Raw genomic sequence first — 25913 nt, 5'->3', positions numbered from 1 at the left:
GTGAATGATCCATTTTCCAACATTGTTGTACTACAAAGATTACTTAATCCTAAATTAGCGTCGGAAACATGGCTTTCATATCTATTCTAGGATATTTTTGGCCAATTACAATTTTATGCGCTTCAAATTTTGCAGCAAATTATGGACGTTAATTATTCTACTTTAACTGAAAATTTCTTAGAATCGATATTTTGTCATTTTTATGGCATTTATTTCATGTGATTAGTGAATAAAAATGTGAAAATTTTCATTTCTCTATAACTCCTAACGGTTTCGCCTCCAACTAACAATTTGTCGATTATTTTTTGGAATTCTTCTACGGATTCAGTGAAATGTATTATTCATTATTTAATTTTAAAGTACATTCGTTTGTTTATTTTGTGTAGGCCTTTGTTTCCACTTTCATATGATGCCACATCAAATCGTTTGGGATTTATTAACAACACGAGGCTGTGGAAGTAGCTACAAAGAAAGATGAAGTATCATTGGACAGAACAATAATAAAATCTCCAATGTCACGGTGTAATAAATAAAATGATCTAAGCAGTAACTTATGGAATGTTTCGTGGGAAGGTTTCCAGATGGACGACTTCAAATGTTAATTTCGAATATTCAATGGGAAGCTTAAAAGATTTACGAACCACATTGGGCTATAAACTGTTTCCACTGCGGTAAGTCGAACCCCGGGTAAGAAATGTGAGTACATCAGTGACACAACTTGTATCCACATAAGTGACACAAAATGGACGTAAAATACTGATTATTTTAAATCAGATGCTTAAATTTTGCACCGTTCTCTATAAACATATTTTTATTGTCACAAATAGTTCTTTAGCTGCTGAGAAAATATACAGTACTAATTATATTTTACATATATATAATTTTAATGTGAAACTAACACAATGTCGAGCTACTGGTTTGTCCAGTAGTAGGTGACAGTAGGCTATATGACGAGTTTATTAGATTCTGTTTGTTTTGTTATGTCTTTGAATTTTGCTCAAAGCTACACGAGGACTATTTGCGCTAGCTGTCCCTAGTTGTGCAGTGTTAAAATAGAGGGAAGGTAGCTAGTCATCATCATCCACCGCCAACTCTTGGGCTGCTCTTTTATTAACGAATAGTGAGATTGGTCGTCACATTATAACGTCCCTACGGCTGAAAGGGCGAGCATGTTTGGTGCAATCGGGATTCGAATCCGCGACCCTCAGATTACGAGTCGAACGCCTTAGCCAACCTGGCCATGCCGGGCCTTTATTAGATTTAAATGAAGGAAAGTGCTTGGTTCTGTGTTCATGAGATTTGGTACATTAGATAAGTGTATTTGATGAAGCTTTTGTACTCAGATTTTTATTGAAGTAATGTTTTGATCTATTGAAAACTCTGTCTGACACATTAGGTTTTGGTATAGTTGTGTTTGTGGTTCGGGGAACTTTATATGCTTTTGTGATTATTGAGTTTTTTGCTTTTTATAGTTTATTTATTTGCGTTTTAATTAGCCGTTAATTGGCTTTATGTGTTTTCAGTATGTTTAGAGTTGTTATGCCAATGGTTTGGTAAGTCACACTTAGTAAGTAATTAGTTCTTTTTCATATTTTATTCATGGTTTCATTTACAAGTTTGATTCGGTGTAGTTTTGGGATCATAGATTAGATCCACGAATTTAGCTGATTTTACTACAGTACTCTGTTGAAGTACAACGTTGGGAACAATCGACTGCTTCTAACTGATTTTGTAGATAGTGAATATTTTTATTCTTCACGTATTATAGTATTTTTTATTTCGTTTAGTAGCGATTGTAAATTTGTCCTGGCGATGGTTGGAGTGTAGGAACTCTTACACATCGCCACATCATTGGTAAACTGGGAACAGAAGCGGGAATTCTGACCTAACAGAAGTACTTCACTGACATGTGGTGAAGTCTTAACTACCCCTTCTTAGGGGACACCTACCTCTGTTGTAAAATAATCCAAGAAGAGGTTCGATACGTTTATCCCAGCGTTTCTGTATTCTAGAAATGTGGAAAACTATTGAATAACACACCATAGTAGTTTCATTTGAAAAGTTAACTTATCCTGTCGTACGAGAGGCCCTGTACGGCCACGTGATTTAGGCACTCGACTCGTAATCCGAGGGTCGCAGGCTCGAATCCAGGTCGCACCAAACATGATCGCCCTTTCAGCCGTGAGGGCGTTATATTGTAACATTCAATCCCACTATTCGTTGGTAAAAAAATAGCCCAAGAGTTGGCGGTGGGTGGTGATGACTAGCTACCTTCCTTGTAGTCTTACACTGCTAAATTAGGGACGGCTAGCGCAAAGCTACACGAGGGCTATCTGTACAATCAACCGTAGGAAATTGAACTATGGATCTTAACGTGGAAAGTCAGTATTCATTTTATATACAATACGTCTGTCCCACGGATAAATTATTTGTTTGTTTATCTGAAGTTAATTACAAAGTTACACAATGGGCTATCTGTACTCTGTTCACAACGGGTATCGAAAACCGATTTCTAGAGTTGTAAATCTGCAAACATACCGTTGTGCCACTGGCAGACTCCTACAGTAGACACTGCAGAGAGAGACCAATATGGCTTTGCTATAAAATAAAAATGAACAACAATAAGCACAGTATAATAAAAGTGTGTACATTGAATAGTGTTTTCCACTAGCTAAATTATTTGTGTAAAGTTTTGAATGAAATTACAGCTTCATTGTTTCCATGGTGATTTTAGACAGTTCTACGTCATCAACAATGTAGTTAAAATAAAATTCCACAATAACCCTATCTATTCTCCTTTACTCTCTTTCATAAGAGACATTATTAAGAAATTATGCAAAAGGCCATTTCACTGGTTTCATAGAAACGACTAACAATTGAATTTTGATTTCTAACGAAAGATATTTGTTATATTATGTTCCGTATTCGCGGTAGCGTAATATCACGCGAATGGGTCGTTAAAAAGGCGAATATTTACTGATTTTGATGCTTATGGATTTTGTTAAAATATAATTTTTTTTTGTTATAGAATAAAACAAAATAGATCACAAATATATTCACCTGTTTAAAAACTTCTAGTTGTTATTTTGGCGGTTTTTACTTATTTGTATAACAAACCTTTAAAGCATATCAGGAAATATTTTCTAGGGTATTTTTAAGATTGATGAATCAGTTGGAGATCTAGAGTTTGTTTGTTTTTGAATTTCGCACAAAGCTACTCGAGCGCTATCTGCGCTAGCCGTCTCTAATTTTGCAGTGTAAGACTAGAGGGAAGGCAGCTAGTCATCACCACCCACCGCCAACTCTTGGGCTACTCTTTTATCAACGAATAGTGGGATTGACCGTCACATTATAACGCCCACACGGCTGAAAGGGCAAGCATGTTTGGTGCGACCAGGATTCGAACCCGCGAATCAGATTACGAGCCTAACGCCTTAACCCACCTGGCCATGCCGGGTCCGATAGCTTACGAAACACGTGAATTAAACTGTTAGGTGACAATAAGGCTGAATACATCTCCATTTAAAGTCTAAAACAGCTGATCAGAGGAAATATAACCAATCAGCAGTATTCGATTCCTACAGGGTATTCTTAATTCAATAGTGGGATTGACTGTCACTCTTATAATGGTCAAAATATGAAGCATGCACATCGGTATATGTGATTATATCTGAACCGTATAGATGCTCATTCCATATGAAGGTTGAAAATTGATAGTCTAATAGTTTATATAGATATATATATATTTCTACAACTGAACTTAACACACTATTGTATCATTCAAAAAATATGTTTTATTGTTGTTATCTTTCTGGATTCGGTCATGTATTTTTCTCCAAAACACACAATAGATATTTCAATGTGTTCACTTGCGTATCAAAAGATTCTGTGTTCGATTGTACCTTTATATTTATTAACATACATTTAGTTTTTCTAGAACCATTAAGAGCACGTATATAAACATCATTCTGTATGCAAACCGAAGATTCATAAAATTGTTTGTTTGTTTTTTAAATTTCGTGCAGGTTTAAAACAGCTCTTGCTTTATGTGATAATTAAAGTCAAACCAGACAAGTTAATGGTAGGTAATACAACTAGTACAGAGACGCTTATCGTGTAGTCAAAACACAACAACGTTCATTATTGTTTCGTTAGATAGAAGTTTCATTGGAAGGTTCTGGATGGTAGTGTTTAAAATGGATGAGATGTCACGAACGTTGTTTGTGATTAACTGTCGTTAATTTGAATATACAACGACTAATTGCTTAACAAGAAAAACTGGCAATTTCAAGATATTTCGAAAGAGCCGTTTTCCAAACATGAAACCGTCTAACAGAAAATGTTTCTATGGTAAACAAAGTAACAAATTGGTGTTTAAAATAATATTTCCGTGAGATACGCAATTTCTATAAATTGCTTTACTGTAGATTAATTTTATCAGCATTTTAAAACAGCTCTTCCGAATAACTTTCTTGATGACCGCTGCTGTGTAGAAGACAAATTCTGAACAGAAGATGAACCACTGTGTAACTTTCTGGAGTGTCTTGTCACTTTTCGTTTCTGCATTGACCTCGGTACGTTGAATTCTGTCTTGATTAAAAAAGTAATTTTCAGTTTAATCGGAAATTTACCAAATTCTCAAAACCAGTAAAACTTGCAGCACGGCCCGGCATGGCCAGGTGGTGAAGGCACTCGACTCGTAATCCGAGGGTCGCGGGTTCGAATCCCCGTCGCACCAAACATGCTCGCCCTTTCAGTCGTGGGCACGTTATAACGTGACGGTCAATCCCACCATTCGTTGGTAAAAGAGTAGCCCAAGAGTTGGCGGTGGATGGTGATGACTAGCTGCCTTCCCTCTAGTCTTAAACTGCAAAATTATGGACGGATAGCGCAGATAGCCCTCGTGTAGCTATGCATGAAATTCAAAAGAAACCAAACCAAACTTCGCAGCAGGTTCAATGTATTTGATAAAAACTCAACGAAAAAAAAATTAAATTAACTAATCACGCGGCCCGGCATGGCCAAGCGTGTTAAAGCGTGCGACTTGTAATCTGAGGGTCGCGGGTTCGCATCCCTTTCGCGCCAAAATGCTCGCCCTTTCAGCCGTAGGGCGTTATAATTTTCGGTCAATCCCACTATTCGTTGGTAAAAGAGTAGCCAAAGAGTTGGCGGTGAATGGTGTTGACTAGCTGCCTTCCCGTTAGTCTCACACTGCTAAACTAGGGACGGTTAGCACAGATAGCCCTCGAGTAGCTTTGTGCGAAATTCAAAACAAACAAACAAACTAATCACGAAAACACACCAAAACATGCGTTTAAAAACAATAGGCATTTTCGATGGAACATTGGTAAGTATACAGTCTAACAATGCTAAATTATAATGCTTGACTCCCATGATGGACACAGCAAAAAGCTTATTGTGGCTTTGCTCTCAAACAAATTTATAGAACCGGTGCATTTATTTCACAGACTCAACTGCGCAGACTTAACATTTGCAAAGGCAACTTTGTAGCTCACGGGCGTACACAGACGTAGTGTTGCTGTTATTACAAATGTCCATATTAAATGTAATTATCATTTGTGAATTTCAATACTTCTAGCACTATTATGCGAATCCCTATTTGGGAATACGACTCTTTGATAATGTCATATTTTTATGCCATATAGGGTTAACTATCATGACCTAAAGTAATTATAGGCGATCAGTGATACTGTAATCTGTGACACTGTGGGTTTTAGCACCCAAATCCTAACACCTTAATGAAACTATAGCTTTGTTTCTACCTTATTTTAACTGAATTATTTTGCGTGCTGTGATATAGACATTCTCACTTCAGAATTATACGATTGAAATTTATGTACAAATGATAAAATTTAACATTGTTTCTAACTACTATTTAACTACTCAAGGCTGTGCAGAGTCGAATAATAACATGAACGCCATTAATATAGCACAGAGAAATGTGATATATATATATATATATATGTGTGTGTTTTTGTATAGCAAAGCCACATTGGGCCTTTTTCTGATGAGCTCACCGAGAGGAATCGAACCCCTGATTTTAGCGTTGGAAATCCGTAGACTCACCACTGAACTAGCAGGGGAATATATATATATATATATATAACTTGTAAAATGATCGGAAATTAATATAAATTATAATGATTAACGTATCAGGCTACAGGCCTCTAAGCCCTAGGTTTGAGCCAAAATATGCTAGTGAACATGCTATAGGGTGTTATAACTGTGCCAGTTAAAGAGTAGTTGCATATGTAGCTCGTGCTCCTCAATGGTTGTCCTCCTCTGGTCAATAATCTCAGTGGATGTTCTTCTCTGGTCAACAATACTAAATTGGGGACGACTACGCTTAGGGACAACTACACTTTAACCTAGGATATCCCTGTTTTTTAGTCTATATTTAAGAAATGTATTTGAAACTAATTGCAATTTTTTAATAAATCCTTTCTCTATAATACAATAAAAAATAACATCATAATATTATATGTAAAATACACTCTGGCTGATGTCGTCCATAATTCATCATTTTCATTTTTTCTTTCTCTGTAACGAATTTACCCTTATATATTTATTTTAATATCTACGTTTGTTCCAGTTTGATGCACATGGCGTTTATTCTGAAATGTATATTGCGTACGTCCCCCTGTTTTATAAATTTGTAAAAGATTCTGGAGTGCAAGAATCAACAATATGTGTTTTACGAAAGCACTAGCGTATCTTATAATGTCATTGCCAAGTGAATTTTCGAGGATCTCGCCTAACGAGTATTAAAGCTTGCTATCGTAAGGCGCGAGAAGACAGTTTAATATCGTTGTTTAGCTACAGTCAGTATGCTACAAGCCTCGGTAGCTGTAATTGTGATTAAAGTTTATTAATCGGAAAACTACAGAATTTGACCAGGAACATTTATAGATTTCGAATATTATAAACCGTTGAACTTCAGAGAATTAACTTCGGACATTAGTATTTCTACAAGGACACTAGATATCTTTCTCGGTAAAAAAGTGAGCTTATAAACCACGTGAGGCTAACCAAGAATAGAGCTAGCTAGCTTTCTCGTCAAGTGATTTTTTTCTTATAGCAAAGCCACATCGGGCTATCTGCTCAGCCCACCGAGGGGAATCGAATCCCTTATTTTAGCGTTGTATACTCGTCAAGATATTTGTAACAATATCAACTCAGAATTAATTCGCTCGTTGCGAAGCTGGACCGTCGATGAAAAATTCAGTTTCAAACCAAATAGAAAACTGAATACTGTTTGTAAAACGTGTACATAAATCCTTATTTGTAATAATCGTTATTATAAACTGTGTTATTGTTTGTATATTAAAATATAGTTGTTTAAGAAAAATCTGTGTGTGTCAATCTTGTTGGCAAATATCATACATTTGACACAAATTAACATTTAATTAACTTCTAAATTCTAATTAAAATTGCCAGATATTTGAAATCCTAATACGTAACGTACATAACCTAATAAATCTGTGACTCATCCGGGATAAGTTATAATATGGTAGCATCACAAACGAAGGTTCAGAGAAAAGAGCAGAGCGAGAGTTCCGATCGTCAAATTTTTTCAAGTTTTCTCATGAAAACAATCATTTTATTTCGTTGTCGTCGAGTGAACTTTAACCATTGCGAAATTAATTTCATTCTGTCCTGTAGAGTGTTTGGTGAACAGAGAGACATGTGTTAAAACATCCCAGCTATTATTAATTGCTGAAAAAATATTTTATTATTGTTTTTAATTCAACCAGACAGGTGGCGCCGACTGTGAAGCTGGCTACGACGCTATTGATGGACTGTGTGTGAAGTTTTTCCAAAGTGAAAACAAAAGTTTCAATGAATCAAGACGACTGTGTGCGATAGATGGCGGTGCTGGACTGGGAGATCTGGTGATGCCAAAAACAGCCGATTTAATAAATACGTTGAGGTCAAAGCTTCCTAGTGACCGTGATTACAAGGCATGGGTTGGTAAGAACACACAATAAGTAATTATTCTTTACGAGGCATGAAGTTTAGGTAAGTACATGCTGTCTCACTAGATATTTTTACGAGCCGCGCGTGGTCTAATTTACCTGTGTCTGGACCGTGCAGTTGAGTGTGTGTATTACAAAAGTGACAACTAAACCTCACTATTTACATAATGGTAGCCAACAAGTTGGTGGTGTGTGATTTTACTAATTGTCCAGCTTTTCTCAAATTGGGATCCAGACCCAGAAAGAGTTCGCAAAGCTAATGTAAAAGAAAGAGCTGTGAGATTATAAAAAAAAAAAGTATTGTAGTTTAGAACATTTTATGGTTTGTACAGTATAGCTGCTTGTTTGTTTAAAGTTAAACACAAAGCTACACAATGGGCTCTCTGTTCCACTAGAGGGTGTATATTTGTTTAAAGTTAAACACAAAGCTACACAATGGGCTATCTGTTCCACTAAAGGGTGTATATTTGTTTAAAGTTAAACACAAAGCTACACAATGGGCTATCTGTTCCACTAGAGGGTGTATATTTGTTTAAAGTTAAACACAAAGCTACACAATGGGCTATCTGTTCCACTAGAGGGTGTGTATTTGTTTAAAGTTAAACACAAAGCTACACAATGGGCTATCTGTTCCACTAGAGAGTGTATATTTGTTTAAAGTTAAACACAAAGCTACACAATGGGCTATCTGTTCCACTGGAGGGTGTATATTTGTTTAAAGTTAAACACAAAGCTACACAATGGGCTATCTGTTCCACTGGAGGGTGTATATTTGTTTAAAGTTAAACACAAAGCTACACAATGGGCTATCTGTTCCACTAGAGGGTGTATATTTGTTTAAAGTTAAACACAAAGCTACACAATGGGCTATCTGTTCCACTGGAGGGTGTATATTTGTTTAAAGTTAAACACAAAGCTACACAATGGGCTATCTGTTCCACTAGAGGGTGTGTATTTGTTTAAAGTTAAACACAAAGCTACACAATGGGCTATCTGTTCCACTAGAGGGTGTGTATTTGTTTAAAGTTAAACACAAAGCTACACAATGGGCTATCTGTTCCACTAGAGAGTGTATATTTGTTTAAAGTTAAACACAAAGCTACACAATGGGCTATCTGTTCCACTGGAGGGTGTATATTTGTTTAAAGTTAAACACAAAGCTACACAATGGGCTATCTGTTCCACTAGATGGTGTATATTTGTTTAAAGTTAAACACAAAGCTACACAATGGGCTATCTGTTCGACTAGATGGTGTATATTTGTTTAAAGTTAAACACAAAGCTACACAATGGGCTATCTGTTCCACTAAAGGGTGTATATTTGTTTAAAGTTAAACACAAAGCTAGACAATGGGCTATCTGTTCCACTGGAGGGTGTATATTTGTTTAAAGTTAAACACAAAGCTACACAATGGGCTATCTGTTCCACTAGAGGGTGTATATTTGTTTAAAGTTAAACACAAAGCTACACAATGGGCTATCTGTTCCACTAGAGAGTGTATATTTGTTTAAAGTTAAACACAAAGCTACACAATGGGCTATCTGTTCCACTGGAGGGTGTATATTTGTTTAAAGTTAAACACAAAGCTAGACAATGGGCTATCTGTTCCACTAGAGGGTGTATATTTGTTTAAAGTTAAACACAAAGCTACACAATGGGCTATCTGTTCCACTAGAGAGTGTATATTTGTTTAAAGTTAAACACAAAGCTACACATTGGGCTATCTGTTCCACTAGAGAGTGTATATTTGTTTAAAGTTAAACACAAAGCTACACAATGGGCTATCTGTTCCACTAGAGGGTGTATATTTGTTTAAAGTTAAACACAAAGCTACACAATGAGCTATCTGTTCCACTGGAGGGTGTATATTTGCGAGAATTTTGTGTGGAAAATGGGGAATGGAGAAGGCGCCCAACAAAACATTTTGAGATTCCTTGCTCTAGTCCCTCACTACAATTTAGGGTCAGTTAAACCCATGCAACCTGTGGTTACCTTTGCGTGGAATTTTGAAACGAACAAGTTTCTGTGTAGTTGTGGTAAAAGTAATTTTATTTAGATAACCGCAATTACAGAACTACTTCCACTTACTACATGATACACATCATTACATTTTAAGTTAAACGTTTATCTGTTATTGTTAAAGGCTAAAAGTTGTTCTAAATTTTCAGGATTAGCCGCTTTTCCAGTTAGAACATTTTAATTTAATCTATTGCGTGTACTTATTAGATAGCCCACTTATTGTAATACAACTCTAAGAAGTTACAAGTCAAAGTTTAGAAAAAGTATAACGGTATGGCAACCATCCTGCATCCGTTATATCCAGTGCCGCCGAGGCTTAACAGTTAACGCCATGAATCGTCAAACCGACTGAAATACCAGAGTTGTGATTCGGACTTTATTTGTATTATCAAACTCCAAAACAACAGCTGTTATTGTGTGAACTTGCTTAAGCGATGTGTAATAAGTTTTACTAATTTTACTTGAGTCATTTCAGACAAGAATCTTGATAAAGTGTAATAACATATTTCCATTTATTAACACTAACTTTTGACTGTATTTTTTGTTTTGCTTCCAATTAAGCACAGAGATACACAATGGTCTATCTTTTCTCTGTCCATTGTGGGTACTGAAACTAGATATTTAGGGTTACAAATCCTCAGACTAACCGCTGAACTATCAGGAAGAAAAGAGAAAAACAACCAAATAATATAAACGGACAAATGGGAGATTCATCCTGAACGACACCTTACAGCAGTTAAACTAAACAGTTAGGTTAGCGCCCCTAGGGTTTAGGTATAGAACTACTGACCAGGAAAAATGCAGCCAACCAACATCTTTGAACTGGGATTGATAGCCTAGTTTACAACGTGCACACAGCTGAAAGCGCGAAACGTGATTAGAAGCGTCAGTTCTCGAAACTAGTAACATTTAATCTGCAACAAGGTACGTCAACAATTAAGCAACGCCCATCTATTTACAAATGCTGTTTTCATTCGTCATTAGATGTTAAAAACAGTACTTCTACAGCACTCTTAAAGTTATTTAACAAAGCATATTAGCACACATTCAATATATATATATATATACACATTTAACGTATTTTAAGTATATAACAGTAATACATTTATTTTGTGACGTATTGTAACGTTTCAGTGTTTGTTTGAAATTCTCAATAGGTTAAAATCACAAGTTATTTTGAATAAAACGTAATTTAATTAGCTCAATATTTCATTTTATTTTATATGAATAATAAACAGTTCATAAGCACACAGCTCGTAGACCAACCACGAAAACCGAAACTTTACATATTAAAATAACGGTGCAGTGTGGGATTTCGTTAGAAACGTAACTACTGAAACATATCAGGTAACTCTGTGACGCACTAAATTGCAATAAGTAATAATGGCTGCTCAGTAGGACTTCTTTATTTAAACTTTGATTAGTAATAAATCACACAAGTTATCGCTTATTAACAATAAACTATAGCTTCATGTTTTGTTATGAGTTATTAGGCCCGGTATGGTCAGGTGGTTAAGGCGCTCCGCTCGTAATTTAAGGGTTGCAGGGTCGCACCAAATGTGCTTTCAGCTGTGGGGACGTTATAATATACCGTCAATCCCACTATTCGTTAATAAAAGACTAGCCCAAGAGTTGGCAATGGGTAGTGATGACTAGCTAGCTGCCTTACCCCTGGTCTTCCACTACTAAATTAGGGACGGCTAGCGCAGATAGCCCTCGTGTAGATTTGCGCGGAACTAAAAAACAACACAAGCAATATGAGTTATTAATTAATTTAAAAATAACCGAGTACGTTTTATTTCACTAATGACACAGGTGTTATACAGACCAAAACTTCGGACATGTGGTATGTTGACGGGAGAAAACTTCCTGACGGGTTGTTGAATAGTGACTTCAACAACATAGCATGTGATCCTCCGAGAGGGGTAGCACTGACGAATGTATATCCTCGATTTCTGTGTGACAATGAAAAACTACCCCTGTTTTGTGCCTATCCACGTGAGTATTAAGGGGTTTAACCCATTTTAATTTTTCATACTGTTTAATAAAAAAAAATACAATTGGGTTATTCTTGTTAAATCATCCAAAACTTAGTGTTCATCTTTGGTTTACGTTTTCTTGATTTAATAGTACGCTGTTTGTTACTGCCGCTTTGCTCACGTGTCTTCCTCTGATTAGTTGGAGCTTTGTTAACCTAACGAATGAGGTAATAGCACTCCACTTTCTTACTATTACGTTAATCAGTGCGTTGCTTTAATTATCTAACAGATATCGCGTCGTATTGTTGTTTTACGTAGTGTCATCTTGATCGATTAAAACCCTTCAAACTTAACAATACATTTAATTATTCTAATAGTATACTACGTTCTTATTGTTAGATTACTCATTGTATTGTCTTAATTAACTGGTTAAAGCTTTGTTAGTCTAACAGACACTACATTATTATTGTTGTGTTATTTAGTGTGTCGTTTCAATGAAAAGTTAGAAGTTCTTTATTTTAACAGTATCCACAACTCTCGGAGAGATGTTTAAAGCTTTCTATTGTTGTTGTTTTTGTTTATCGACAGGATCTACTTGCATAAACGGGTTTATAGAGCACAGAGAAGCTACTGGTAGCGCCTGTTTCAAAGTGTTCAACACTTCTTCCACCCTGATTGAAGCAGAGCGTAACTGTTCGAACTTAAAAGCTGAATTACCTGGTGAGGACGTCCTAACGCCTAGGAAGACATTTGTAAGAAGGCTGATCTCCAACGTTACTAGTGGCCCAGTGTGGTTTGGTAAGAAATTAAAGACTGACAGTTCGTCCTGCTTCTGGATGGTTAACGAAGGACATTACGAGGAAACGGTAAGATCACAACGACCCCACTTTACACCTTGTTGGAACCCATTTACTTTAGTGTTACTTCAGAATACATGAAACTGTTTCTTTAACCAAAATCTATTATAATAAAGCTCATTTTTCTAGACCAGACATGGCCAGGTGATTAAGGCACTCGAGTCGTATTCTGAGGGTCGCAGGTACGAATCCCCGTAACACCAAACATGCTTATCTCTTCAGCCGTGGGGTTGTTATAATTTTACGGTCAATCCCACTATTCGTTGGTGAAAGAATACCTCAAGAGTTGGCGGTGGGTGGTGATGACCGGGTACCTTCCCTCTAGTCTTACACTGTTAAATTAGGGACGGCTAGCACAGATAACCCTCGTGTAGCTTTGCGCGAAATTCAAAACAGACAAATTGCTTCTTATTTTTATAAATATTCAAAACAATTATCAGATAAGGGAATATCTGCAAAAACTAAAGAAGCGAGCATTGATAAACGTGTAAATACCTAAATAACGTCTGCTATAACTTAGTAAAAAGAGTATTTTAAAACGATGTAGTGCGGTTCCTCAGTTCGCAAAATACAGTAGTGACATTTATTGGAAATTAATTAATATAATAATTATTTACTTACTGGTAAATAATAACAATACTTTAGGTGACCAAAAACAACAAAAACTGATGAATAAATTTAAAGTATCACCATGTTGAAGAAGACTGCTAGTAGAATTTTAAAATTCTTAGATTTTGAAACTAACTCAGCAGTTTAGCATGAAACTTGATATGTGTTCAACCCAAGCTAACATTTCGTCAAGGCCAAGAAGGGCCTAATAAGGATTAGCGTATCGGAGTGCGAATATAACAGATTACGGTTTGTATCTCAGAACGTCTGGTATGGGTATTAACACTTTTATTGATAAGGAGAGAACAACGTTTCGACCTCCCTGGTCATCTTCAGAAATATTAAGGTTTGTGTCCCTTTGCCATAAAATAGCCCTCTGATCTTTGAAGCCGCAGATGCATTATCAGAGTACAGGCCAAATCCTATTATTCAATTAGAACAGCTCAGAAGTCGGCAATAGGTGTTATTACCCAGCTGCGTTCTTTTTTCAAAATTAGGGACAGAGTAGGTAACCCTTGCGTAGCTTTTGTGCGAATATCCTAAAAGAAACAAATATTTCTTCAAACTTTGATCAAAGTGACTTAATTTTTGTTCCCTTTCTTTTCTAGAATAACTGTGATGACAAAAAGGGTTTTGTTTGTTATTTCTGGAAGCCAGATGAATCGTCATTAAAGAATGTGTCTTCAACAAGTAACGTAACATCACCCAGTGTATCTCCAACTAGTAACTTAACATCACCCAGTGTATCTCCAACTAGTAACTTAACATCACCCAATGTATCTCCAACTAGTAACTTAACATCACCCAGTGTATCTCCAACTAGTAACTTAACATCACCCAGTGTATCTCCAACTAGTAACTTAACATCACCCAGTGTATCTCCAACTAGTAACTTAACATCACCCAATGTATCTCCAACTAGTAACTTAACATCACCCAGTGTATCTCCAACTAGTAACTTAACATCACCCAGTGTATCTCCAACTAGTAACTTGACATCAAGTTTAACAGGTAAGAAACAGAAATCACGTGGTCGTTTTCACATTTGCTTATGTGGCTCGTTTATCTTAATAAATATAGAGTAAAAAATAAGTATTGTTAGTATCCTGGAAAAAAATGTTTAATTTTAAATAAATGTAATCTTTGTCATGTACAATTCAAGATTGTTGAATGATGTAGAACCAAAAAATACAAACTTTCAACGAAGACGTTCTCGATGAAAGTAGCAAAACTAGCAGAGCAGAGTGATTAGAGTAGCAGTAAACTCCAAAATTACACACTAAGCCAATATGAGACAATACCTTCCATCCACAAATTGAAGAAAACTAGAGAGTGTGATTACAAAGAATATGAGAACCTTTCAACCCCTCATAACAAAAAGACATTGCAATGAAGCTAGTCACATATCAGCACTACATAGACAGCGTCAATAAGATAGTGAAGCTAGTCACATATCAGCACTACGTAGACAGCGTCAATAAGATAATGAAGCTAGTCACATATCAGCACTACATAGACAGCGTCAATAAGATAGTGAGACTAGTCACATATCAGCACTACATACATAGCGTCAACAAAATAGTGAAGCTAGTCACATATCAGCACTACATAGACAGCGTCAATAAGGTAATGAAGCTAGTCACATATCAGCACTATATAGACAACGTCAATAAGATAGTGAAGCTAGTCACATATCACACTACATAAACAGCGTCAACAAAACAGTGAAGCTAGTCACATATCAGCACTACATAGACAGCGTCAACAAGATAATGAAACTAGTCACATATCAGCACTATATAGACAACGTCAACAAAATAGTGAAGGAGTCACATATCAGCACCACATAGACAGCATCAATAAGATAGTGAAGCTAGTCACATATCAGCACTACATAGACAGCGTCAACAAAATAGTGAAGCTAGTCACATATCACACTACATAAACAGCGTCAACAAAACAGTGAAGCTAGTCACATATCAGCACCACATAGACAGCGTCAACAAAATAGTGAAGCTAGTCACATATCAGCACTACATAGACAGCGTCAATAAGATAGTAGAGCTAGTCACATATCAGCACTACATAGACAGCGTCAACAAAATAGTGAAGCTAGTCACATATCACACTACATAAACAGCGTCAACAAAACAGTGAAGCTAGTCACATATCAGCACCACATAGACAGCGTCAACAAAATAGTGAAGCTAGTCACATATCAGCACTACATAGACAGCGTCAATAAGATAGTGAAGCTAGTCACATATCAGCACTACATAGACAGCGTCAACAAAATAGTGAAGCTAGTCACATATCAGCACTACATAGACAGCGTCAACAAAATAGTGAAGCTAGTCACATATCACACTACATAAACAGCGTCAACAAAACAGTGAAGCTAGTAACATATCAGCACCACATAGACAGCGTCAACAAAAATAGTGAAGCTAGTCACATATCAGCACTACATAGACAGCGTCAATAAGATGGTGAAGCTAGTCACATATCAGCACTACATAGACAGCGTCAATAAGATAACGAAGCTGGTCACATATCAGCACTACATAGACAGCGTCAATAAGATAGTGAAGCTAGTCACATATCAGCACTACATAGACAGCGTCAATAAGATAGTGAAGCTAGTCACATATCAGCACTACATAGACAGCGTCAATAAGATAGTGAAGCTAGTCACATATCAGCACTACATAGACAGCGTCAATAAGATAATGAAGCAAGTCACATATCAGCACTACATAGACAGCGTCAATAAGATAGTGAAGCTAGTCACATATCAGCACTACATAGACAGCGTCAATAAGATAGTGAAGCAAGTCACATATCAGCACTACATAGACAGCGTCAATAAGATAGTGAAGCTAGTCACATATCAGCACAAAAAAGTCCCCAATGGCAAAGGTTTATGCCTGAATATTCACAACACTGGAAACCAGGTCTCGATAGCCCAATGAGTAGCTTTGTTCTTAATTACAAACAAAGGGGCAGAAAAGTATTCTAAAGACTATAAAGGTAGTTTTGTTTAAAAGAATCTTCGTCTGTTACATCACTGTTTATAATTTTTGATGCGTTACTCAAACAACAGACAAAAATAATACTTTAATCTCTGCAAGTTTTGGCAACAAAGTTGTCTTGCTGTAACATGTTGTTCATTTCCAGTCTAAAAGTTACATGTAATGTTTTAGGTAAGATTAATCCTAAGCTAAGAATGACTTGATCTGAGACCAAAGTTTGTTGAGAGGACCGTGCTAACAGTTTTATTGAATTTATATATTTTTTAAAGATTCCTCCTTCCAGTGTACTGATTCAACCCCAGGAGCGATAACCAGACATTGTTTTATGATTTTGTCGTCTAGTAACAACCTCCAGTCAGCAGTAGAACAATGTAAGAATAATAGTGCGGAGGTAGCAAACTACATGAATATGTTGGAACATAAGTTATTTCTCTGGAGCCTCATCATAAAGTATAACATTCAGGCACCATATGTCCTAAGACATAATGCATCCTGCTTAGTTTGGCTCAACAACACCACTCCTATTAATGAGGTAAAACAACAGAAGTTTGGAGCAAGTTCTTGTGTTGAAGTAGATAATGGACAATCATACCTTTATTTATTTCAAGACAAAGTTAAATTACCTCTGTTACAAAATTAGTTCTTTAAAATTTAGATAACGTGATATAGGAGTTGTCAATTGTGTTTATTAACTTTTGTGGACATGAGCATATCGTAACGACAGAATGTTTAACTTGTTGTGGACATGAGCATGTCGTAACGACAGAATGTTTAACTTGTTGTGGACATGAGCATATCGTAACGACAGAATGTTTAACTTGTGCACATGAGCATATCGTAACGACAGAATGTTTAACTTGTTGTGGACATGAGCATATCGTAACGACAGAATGTTTAACTTGTTGTGGACATGAGCATATCGTAACGACAGAATGTTTAACTTGTTGTGGACATGAGCATATCGTAACGACAGAATGTTTAACTTGTTGTGGACATGAGCATGCGTAACGACAGAATGTTTAACTTGTTGTGGACATGAGCATATCGTAACGACAGAATGTTTAACTTGTTGTGGACATGAGCATGTCGTAACGACAGAATGTTTAACTTGTTGTGGGCATGAGCATATCGTAACGACAGAATGTTTAACTTGTTGTGGACATGAGCATATCGTAACGACAGAATGTTTAACTTGTTGTGGGCATGAGCATGTAACGACAGAATGTTTAACTTGTTGTGGACATGAGCATATCGTAACGACAGAATGTTTAACTTGTTGTGGACATGAGCATATCGTAACGACAGAATGTTTAACTTGTTGTGGACATGAGCATATCGTAACGACAGAATGTTTAACTTGTTGTGGATATGAGCATATCGTAACGACAGAATGTTTAACTTGTTGTGGACATGAGCATATCGTAACGACAGAATGTTTAACTTGTTGTGGACATGAGCGTATCATAACGGCAGAATGTTTAATTTGTTGTGGACATGAGCATATCGTAACGACAGAATGTTTAACTTGTTGTGGACATGAGCATATCGTAACGACAGAATGTTTAACTTGTTGTGGGCATGAGCATGTAACGACAGAATGTTTAACTTGTTGTGGACATGAGCATATCGTAACGACAGAATGTTTAACTTGTTGTGGACATGAGAGCATATCGTAACGACAGAATGTTTAACTTGGACATGAGCATGTCGTAACGACAGAATGTTTAAGCATGTAACGACAGAATGTTTAACTTGTTGTGGACATGAGCATATCGTAACGACAGAATGTTTAACTTGTTGTGGACATGAGCATGTCGTAACGACAGAATGTTTAACTTGTTGTGGACATGAGCATATCGTAACGACAGAATGTTTAACTTGTTGTGGACATGAGCATGTCGTAACGACAGAATGTTTAACTTGTTGTGGACATGAGCATATCGTAACGACAGAATGTTTAACTTGTTGTGGACATGAGCATATCGTAACGACAGAATGTTTAACTTGTTGTGGACATGAGCATATCGTAACGACAGAATGTTTAACTTGTTGTGGACATGAGCATATCGTAACGACAGAATGTTTAACTTGTTGTGGACATGAGCATATCGTAACGACAGAATGTTTAACTTGTTGTGGACATGAGCATATCGTAACGACAGAATGTTTAACTTGTTGTGGACATGAGCATATCGTAACGACAGAATGTTTAACTTGTTGTGGACATGAGCATATCGTAACGACAGAATGTTTAACTTGTTGTGGACATGAGCATATCGTAACGACATGTTTAACTTGTTGTAACTTGTTGTGGACATGAGCATATCGTAACGACAGAATGTTTAACTTGTTGTGGACATATATCGAGCATATCGTAACGACAGAATGTTTAACTTGTTGTGGACATGAGCATATCGTAACGACAGAATGTTTAACTTGTTGTGGACATGAGCATATCGTAACGACAGAATGTTTAACTTGTTGTGGACATGAGCATATCGTAACGACAGAATGTTTAACTTGTTGTGCATATCGTAACGACATGAGCATATCGTAACGACAGAATGTTTAACTTGTTGTGGACATGAGCATATCGTAACGACAGAATGTTTAACTTGTTGTGGACATGAGCATATCGTAACGACAGAATGTTTAACTTGTTGTGGACATGAGCATATCGTAACGACAGAATGTTTAACTTGTTGTGGACATGAGCATATCATAACGACAGAATGTTTAACTTGTTGTGGACATGAGCATATCGTAACGACAGAATGTTTAACTTGTTGTGGACATGAGCATATCGTAACGACAGAATGTTTAACTTGTTGTGGGCATGAGCATGTAACGACAGAATGTTTAACTTGTTGTGGACATGAGCATATCGTAACGACAGAATGTTTAACTTGTTGTGGACATGAGCATATCGTAACGACAGAATGTTTAACTTGTTGTGGACATGAGCATGTAACGACAGAATGTTTAACTTGTTGTGGACATGAGCATATCGTAACGACAGAATGTTTAACTTGTTGTGGACATGAGCATGTCGTAACGACAGAATGTTTAACTTGTTGTGGACATGAGCATATCGTAACGACAGAATGTTTAACTTGTTGTGGACATGAGCATATCGTAACGACAGAATGTTTAACTTGTTGTGGACATGAGCATATCGTAACGACAGAATGTTTAACTTGTTGTGGACATGAGCATATCGTAACGACAGAATGTTTAACTTGTTGTGGACATGAGCATATCGTAACGACAGAATGTTTAACTTGTTGTGGACATGAGCGTATCGTAACGACAGAATGTTTAACTTGTTGTGGACATGAGCATATCGTAACGACAGAATGTTTAACTTGTTGTGGACATGAGCATATCGTAACGACAGAATGTTTAACTTGTTGTGGACATGAGCATATCGTAACGACAGAATGTTTAACTTGTTGTGGACATGAGCATCGTAACGACAGAATGTTTAACTTGTTGTGGACATGAGCATGTCGTAACGACAGAATGTTTAACTTGTTGTGGACATGAGCATGTCGTAACGACAGAATGTTTAACTTGTTGTGGACATGAGCATATCGTAACGACAGAATGTTTAACTTGTTGTGGACATGACTTGTTGTGGCATATCGTAACGACAGAATGTTTAACTTGTTGTGGACATGAGCATATCGTAACGACAGAATGTTTAACTTGTTGTGGACATGAGCATATCGTAACGACAGAATGTTTAACTTGTTGTGGACATGAGCATGTCGTAACGACAGAATGTTTAACTTGTTGTGGACATGAGCATATCGTAACGACAGAATGTTTAACTTGTTGTGGACATGAGCATATCGTAACGACAGAATGTTTAACTTGTTGTGGACATGAGCATATCGTAACGACAGAATGTTTAACTTGTTGTGGACATGAGCATATCGTAACGACAGAATGTTTAACTTGTTGTGGACATGAGCATATCGTAACGACAGAATGTTTAACTTGTTGTGGACATGAGCATATCGTAACGACAGAATGTTTAACTTGTTGTGGACATGAGCATGTCGTAACGACAGAATGTTTAACTTGTTGTGGACATGAGCATATCGTAACGACAGAATGTTTAACTTGTTGTGGAGCATATCGTAACGACAGAATGTTTAACTTGTTGTGGACATGAGCATATCGTAACGACAGAATGTTTAACTTGTTGTGGACATGAGCATGGACATGAGCGTAACGACAGAATGTTTAACTTGTTGTGGACATGAGCATATCGTAACGACAGAATGTTTAACTTGTTGTGGACATGAGCATATCGTAACGACAGAATGTTTAACTTGTTGTGGACATGAGCATATCGTAACGACAGAATGTTTAACTTGTTGTGGACATGAGCATATCGTAACGACAGAATGTTTAACTTGTTGTGGACATGAGCATATCGTAACGACAGAATGTTTAACTTGTTGTGGACATGAGCATATCGTAACGACAGAATGTTTAACTTGTTGTGGACATGAGCATATCAGAATGTTTAACGACAGAATGTTTAACTTGTTGTGGACATGAGCATATCGTAACGACAGAATGTTTAACTTGTTGTGGGACATGAGCATATCGTAACGACAGAATGTTTAACTTGTTGTGGACATGAGCATATCGTAACGACAGAATGTTTAACTTGTTGTGACATGAGCATATCGTAACGACAGAATGTTTAACTTGTTGTGGACATGAGCATATCGTAACGACAGAATGTTTAACTTGTTGTGGACATGAGCATATCGTAACGACAGAATGTTTAACTTGTTGTGACATGAGCATCGTAACGACAGAATGTTTAACTTGTTGTCGTAACGACAGAATGTTTAACTTGTTGTGGACATGAGCATATCGTAACGACAGAATGTTTAACTTGTTGTGGACATGAGCATATCGTAACGACAGAATGTTTAACTTGTTGTGGACATGAGCATATCGTAACGACAGAATGTTTAACTTGTTGTGGACATGAGCATATCGTAACGACAGAATGTTTAACTTGTTGTGGACATGAGCATATCGTAACGACAGAATGTTTAACTTGTTGTGGACATGAGCATATCGTAACGACAGAATGTTTAACTTGTTGTGGACATGAGCATATCGTAACGACAGAATGTTTAACTTGTTGTGGACATGAGCATATCGTAACGACAGAATGTTTAACTTGTTGTGGACATGAGCATATCGTAACGACAGAATGTTTAACTTGTTGTGGACATGAGCATATCGTAACGACAGAATGTTTAACTTGTTGTGGACATGAGCATATCGTAACGACAGAATGTTTAACTTGTTGTGGACATGAGCATATCGTAACGACAGAATGTTTAACTTGTTGTGGACATGAGCATGTCGTAACGACAGAATGTTTAACTTGTTGTGGACATGAGCATATCGTAACGACAGAATGTTTAACTTGTTGTGGACATGAGCATATCGTAACGACAGAATGTTTAGCATGTTGTAACGACAGAATGTTTAACTTGTGTGGACATGAGCATATCGTAACGACAGAATGTTTAACTTGTTGTGGACATGAGCATATCGTAACGACAGAATGTTTAACTTGTTGTGGACATGAGCATCGTAACGACAGAATGTTTAACTTGTTGTGGACATGAGCATATCGTAACGACAGAATGTTTAACTTGTTGTGGACATGAGCATATCGTAACGACAGAATGTTTAACTTGTTGTGGACATGAGCATATCGTAACGACAGAATGTTTAACTTGTTGTGGACATGAGCATGTCGTAACGACAGAATGTTTAACTTGTTGTGGACATGAGCATATCGTAACGACAGAATGTTTAACTTGTTGTGGACATGAGCATATCGTAACGACAGAATGTTTAACTTGTTGTGGACATGTATCATAACACAGAATGTTTAACTTGTTGTGGACATGAGCATATCGTAACGACAGAATGTTTAACTTGTTGTGGACATGAGCATATCGTAACGACAGAATGTTTAACTTGTTGTGGACATGAGCGTAACGACAGAATGTTTAACTTGTTGTGGACATGAGCATGTCGTAACGACAGAATGTTTAACTTGTTGTGGACATGAGCATATCGTAACGACAGAATGTTTAACTTGTTGTGGACATGAGCATGTAACGTTTAACTTGTTGTGGACAGAATGAATGTTTAACTTGTTGTGGACATGAGCATGTCGTAACGACAGAATGTTTAACTTGTTGTGGACATGAGCATCGTAACGACAGAATGTTTAACTTGCTGTGGACATGAGCATATCGTAACGACAGAATGTTTAACTTGTTGTGGACATGAGCATATCGTAACGACAGAATGTTTAACTTGTTGTGGACATGAGCATATCGTAACGACAGAATGTTTAACTTGTTGTGGACATGAGCATATCGTAACGACAGAATGTTTAACTTGTTGTGGACTAGTGAGCATATCGTAACGACAGAATGTTTAACTTGTTGTGGACATGAGCATATCATAACGACAGAATGTTTAACTTGTTGTGGACATGAGCATATCGTAACGACAGAATGTTTAACTTGTTGTGGACATGAGCATATCGTAACGACAGAATGTTTAACTTGTTGTGGACATGAGCATGTAACGACAGAATGTTTAACTTGTTGTGGACATGAGCATATCGTAACGACAGAATGTTTAACTTGTTGTGGACATGAGCATGTCGTAACGACAGAATGTTTAACTTGTTGTGGACATGAGCATGTCGTAACGACAGAATGTTTAACTTGTTGTGGACATGAGCATGTCGTAACGACAGAATGTTTAACTTGTTGTGGACATGAGCATATCGTAACGACAGAATGTTTAACTTGTTGTGGACATGAGCATATCGTAACGACAGAATGTTTAACTTGTTGTGGACATGTTTAACTTGTTGTGGACATGAGCGTATCGTAACGACAGAATGTTTAACTTGTTGTGGACATGAGCATATCGTAACGACAGAATGTTTAACTTGTTGTGGACATGAGCATATCGTAACGACAGAATGTTTAACTTGTTGTGGACATGAGCATATCGTAACGACAGAATGTTTAACTTGTTGTGGACATGAGCATGTAACGACAGAATGTTTAACTTGTTGTGGACATATGTCGTAACGACAGAATGTTTAACTTGTTGTGGACATGAGCATATCGTAACGACAGAATGTTTAACTTGTTGTGGACATGAGCATGTCGTAACGACAGAATGTTTAACTTGTTGTGGACATGAGCATGTCGTAACGACAGAATGTTTAACTTGTTGTGGACATGAGCATGTCGTAACGACAGAATGTTTAACTTGTTGTGGACATGAGCATATCGTAACGACAGAATGTTTAACTTGTTGTGGACATGAGCATATCGTAACGACAGAATGTTTAACTTGTTGTGGACATGAGCATATCGTAACGACAGAATGTTTAACTTGTTGTGTAACGACAGAGATGTTTAACTTGAGCATGAGCATATCGTAACGACAGAATGTTTAACTTGTTGATATCGCGTAACGACATGAGCATATCGTAACGACAGAATGTTTAACTTGTTGTGGACATGAGCATATCGTAACGACAGAATGTTTAACTTGTTGTGGACATGAGCATATCGTAACGACAGAATGTTTAACTTGTTGTGGACATGAGCATATCGTAACGACAGAATGTTTAACTTGTTGTGGACATGAGCATATCGTAACGACAGAATGTTTAACTTGTTGTGGACATGAGCGTATCATAACGACAGAATGTTTAACTTGTTGTGGACATGAGCATATCGTAACGACAGAATGTTTAACTTGTTGTGGACATGAGCATATCGTAACGACAGAATGTTTAACTTGTTGTGGACATGAGCATGTAACGACAGAATGTTTAACTTGTTGTGGACATGAGCATGTCGTAACGACAGAATGTTTAACTTGTTGTGGACATGAGCATATCGTAACGACAGAATGTTTAACTTGTTGTGGACATGAGCATATCGTAACGACAGAATGTTTAACTTGTTGTGGACATGAGCATATCGTAACGACAGAATGTTTAACTTGTTGTGGACATGAGCGTATATAACGACAGAATGTTTAATTTGTTGTGGACATGAGCATATCGTAACGACAGAATGTTTAACTTGTTGTGGACATGAGCATATCGTAACGACAGAATGTTTAACTTGTTGTGGGCATGAGCATGTAACGACAGAATGTTTAACTTGTTGTGGACATGAGCATATCGTAACGACAGAATGTTTAACTTGTTGTGGACATGAGCATATCGTAACGACAGAATGTTTAACTTGTTGTGGACATGAGCATGTAACGACAGAATGTTTAACTTGTTGTGGACATGAGCATATCGTAACGACAGAATGTTTAACTTGTTGTGGACATGAGCATGTCGTAACGACAGAATGTTTAACTTGTTGTGGACATGAGCATATCGTAACGACAGAATGTTTAACTTGTTGTGGACATGAGCATGTCGTAACGACAGAATGTTTAACTTGTTGTGGACATGAGCATATCGTAACGACAGAATGTTTAACTTGTTGTGGACATGAGCATATCGTAACGACAGAATGTTTAACTTGTTGTGGACATGAGCATATCGTAACGACAGAATGTTTAACTTGTTGTGGACATGAGCATATCGTAACGACAGAATGTTTAACTTGTTGTGGACATGAGCATATCGTAACGACAGAATGTTTAACTTGTTGTGGACATGAGCATATCGTAACGACAGAATGTTTAACTTGTTGTGGACATGAGCATATCGTAACGACAGAATGTTTAACTTGTTGTGGACATGAGCATATCGTAACGACAGAATGTTTAACTTGTTGTGGACATGAGCATGTCGTAACGACAGAATGTTTAACTTGTTGTGGACATGAGCATGTCGTAACGACAGAATGTTTAACTTGTTGTGGACATGAGCATATCGTCGTAACGACAGAATGTTTAACTTGTTGTGGACATGAGCATATCGTAACGACAGAATGTTTAACTTGTTGTGGACATGAGCATATCGTAACGACAGAATGTTTAACTTGTTGTGGACATGAGCATATCGTAACGACAGAATGTTTAACTTGTTGTGGACATGAGCATATCGTAACGACAGAATGTTTAACTTGTTGTGGACATGAGCATATCGTAACGACAGAATGTTTAACTTGTTGTGGACATGAGCATGTCGTAACGACAGAATGTTTAACTTGTTGTGGACATGAGCATGTCGTAACGACAGAATGTTTAACTTGTTGTGGACATGAGCATGTCGTAACGACAGAATGTTTAACTTGTTGTGGACATGAGCATATCGTAACGACAGAATGTTTAACTTGTTGTGGACATGAGCATATCGTAAC

At 37.0% G+C, this 25913-nt stretch overlaps 1 pseudogene; it reads left to right on the top strand.

Annotated features, from left to right (window-relative positions):
- Nucleotides 1–5308: 5308 nt before the first annotated feature.
- LOC143227543 (uncharacterized) overlaps nucleotides 5309–25913 on the top strand; it is a 45013-nt pseudogene continuing 24408 nt past the window's right edge.

Source organism: Tachypleus tridentatus, chromosome 9 (assembly GCF_004210375.1).
Source record: "Tachypleus tridentatus isolate NWPU-2018 chromosome 9, ASM421037v1, whole genome shotgun sequence".
NCBI lineage: Eukaryota > Metazoa > Arthropoda > Merostomata > Xiphosura > Limulidae > Tachypleus > Tachypleus tridentatus.
This window is presented reverse-complemented; position numbering and strand designations above follow the sequence as displayed.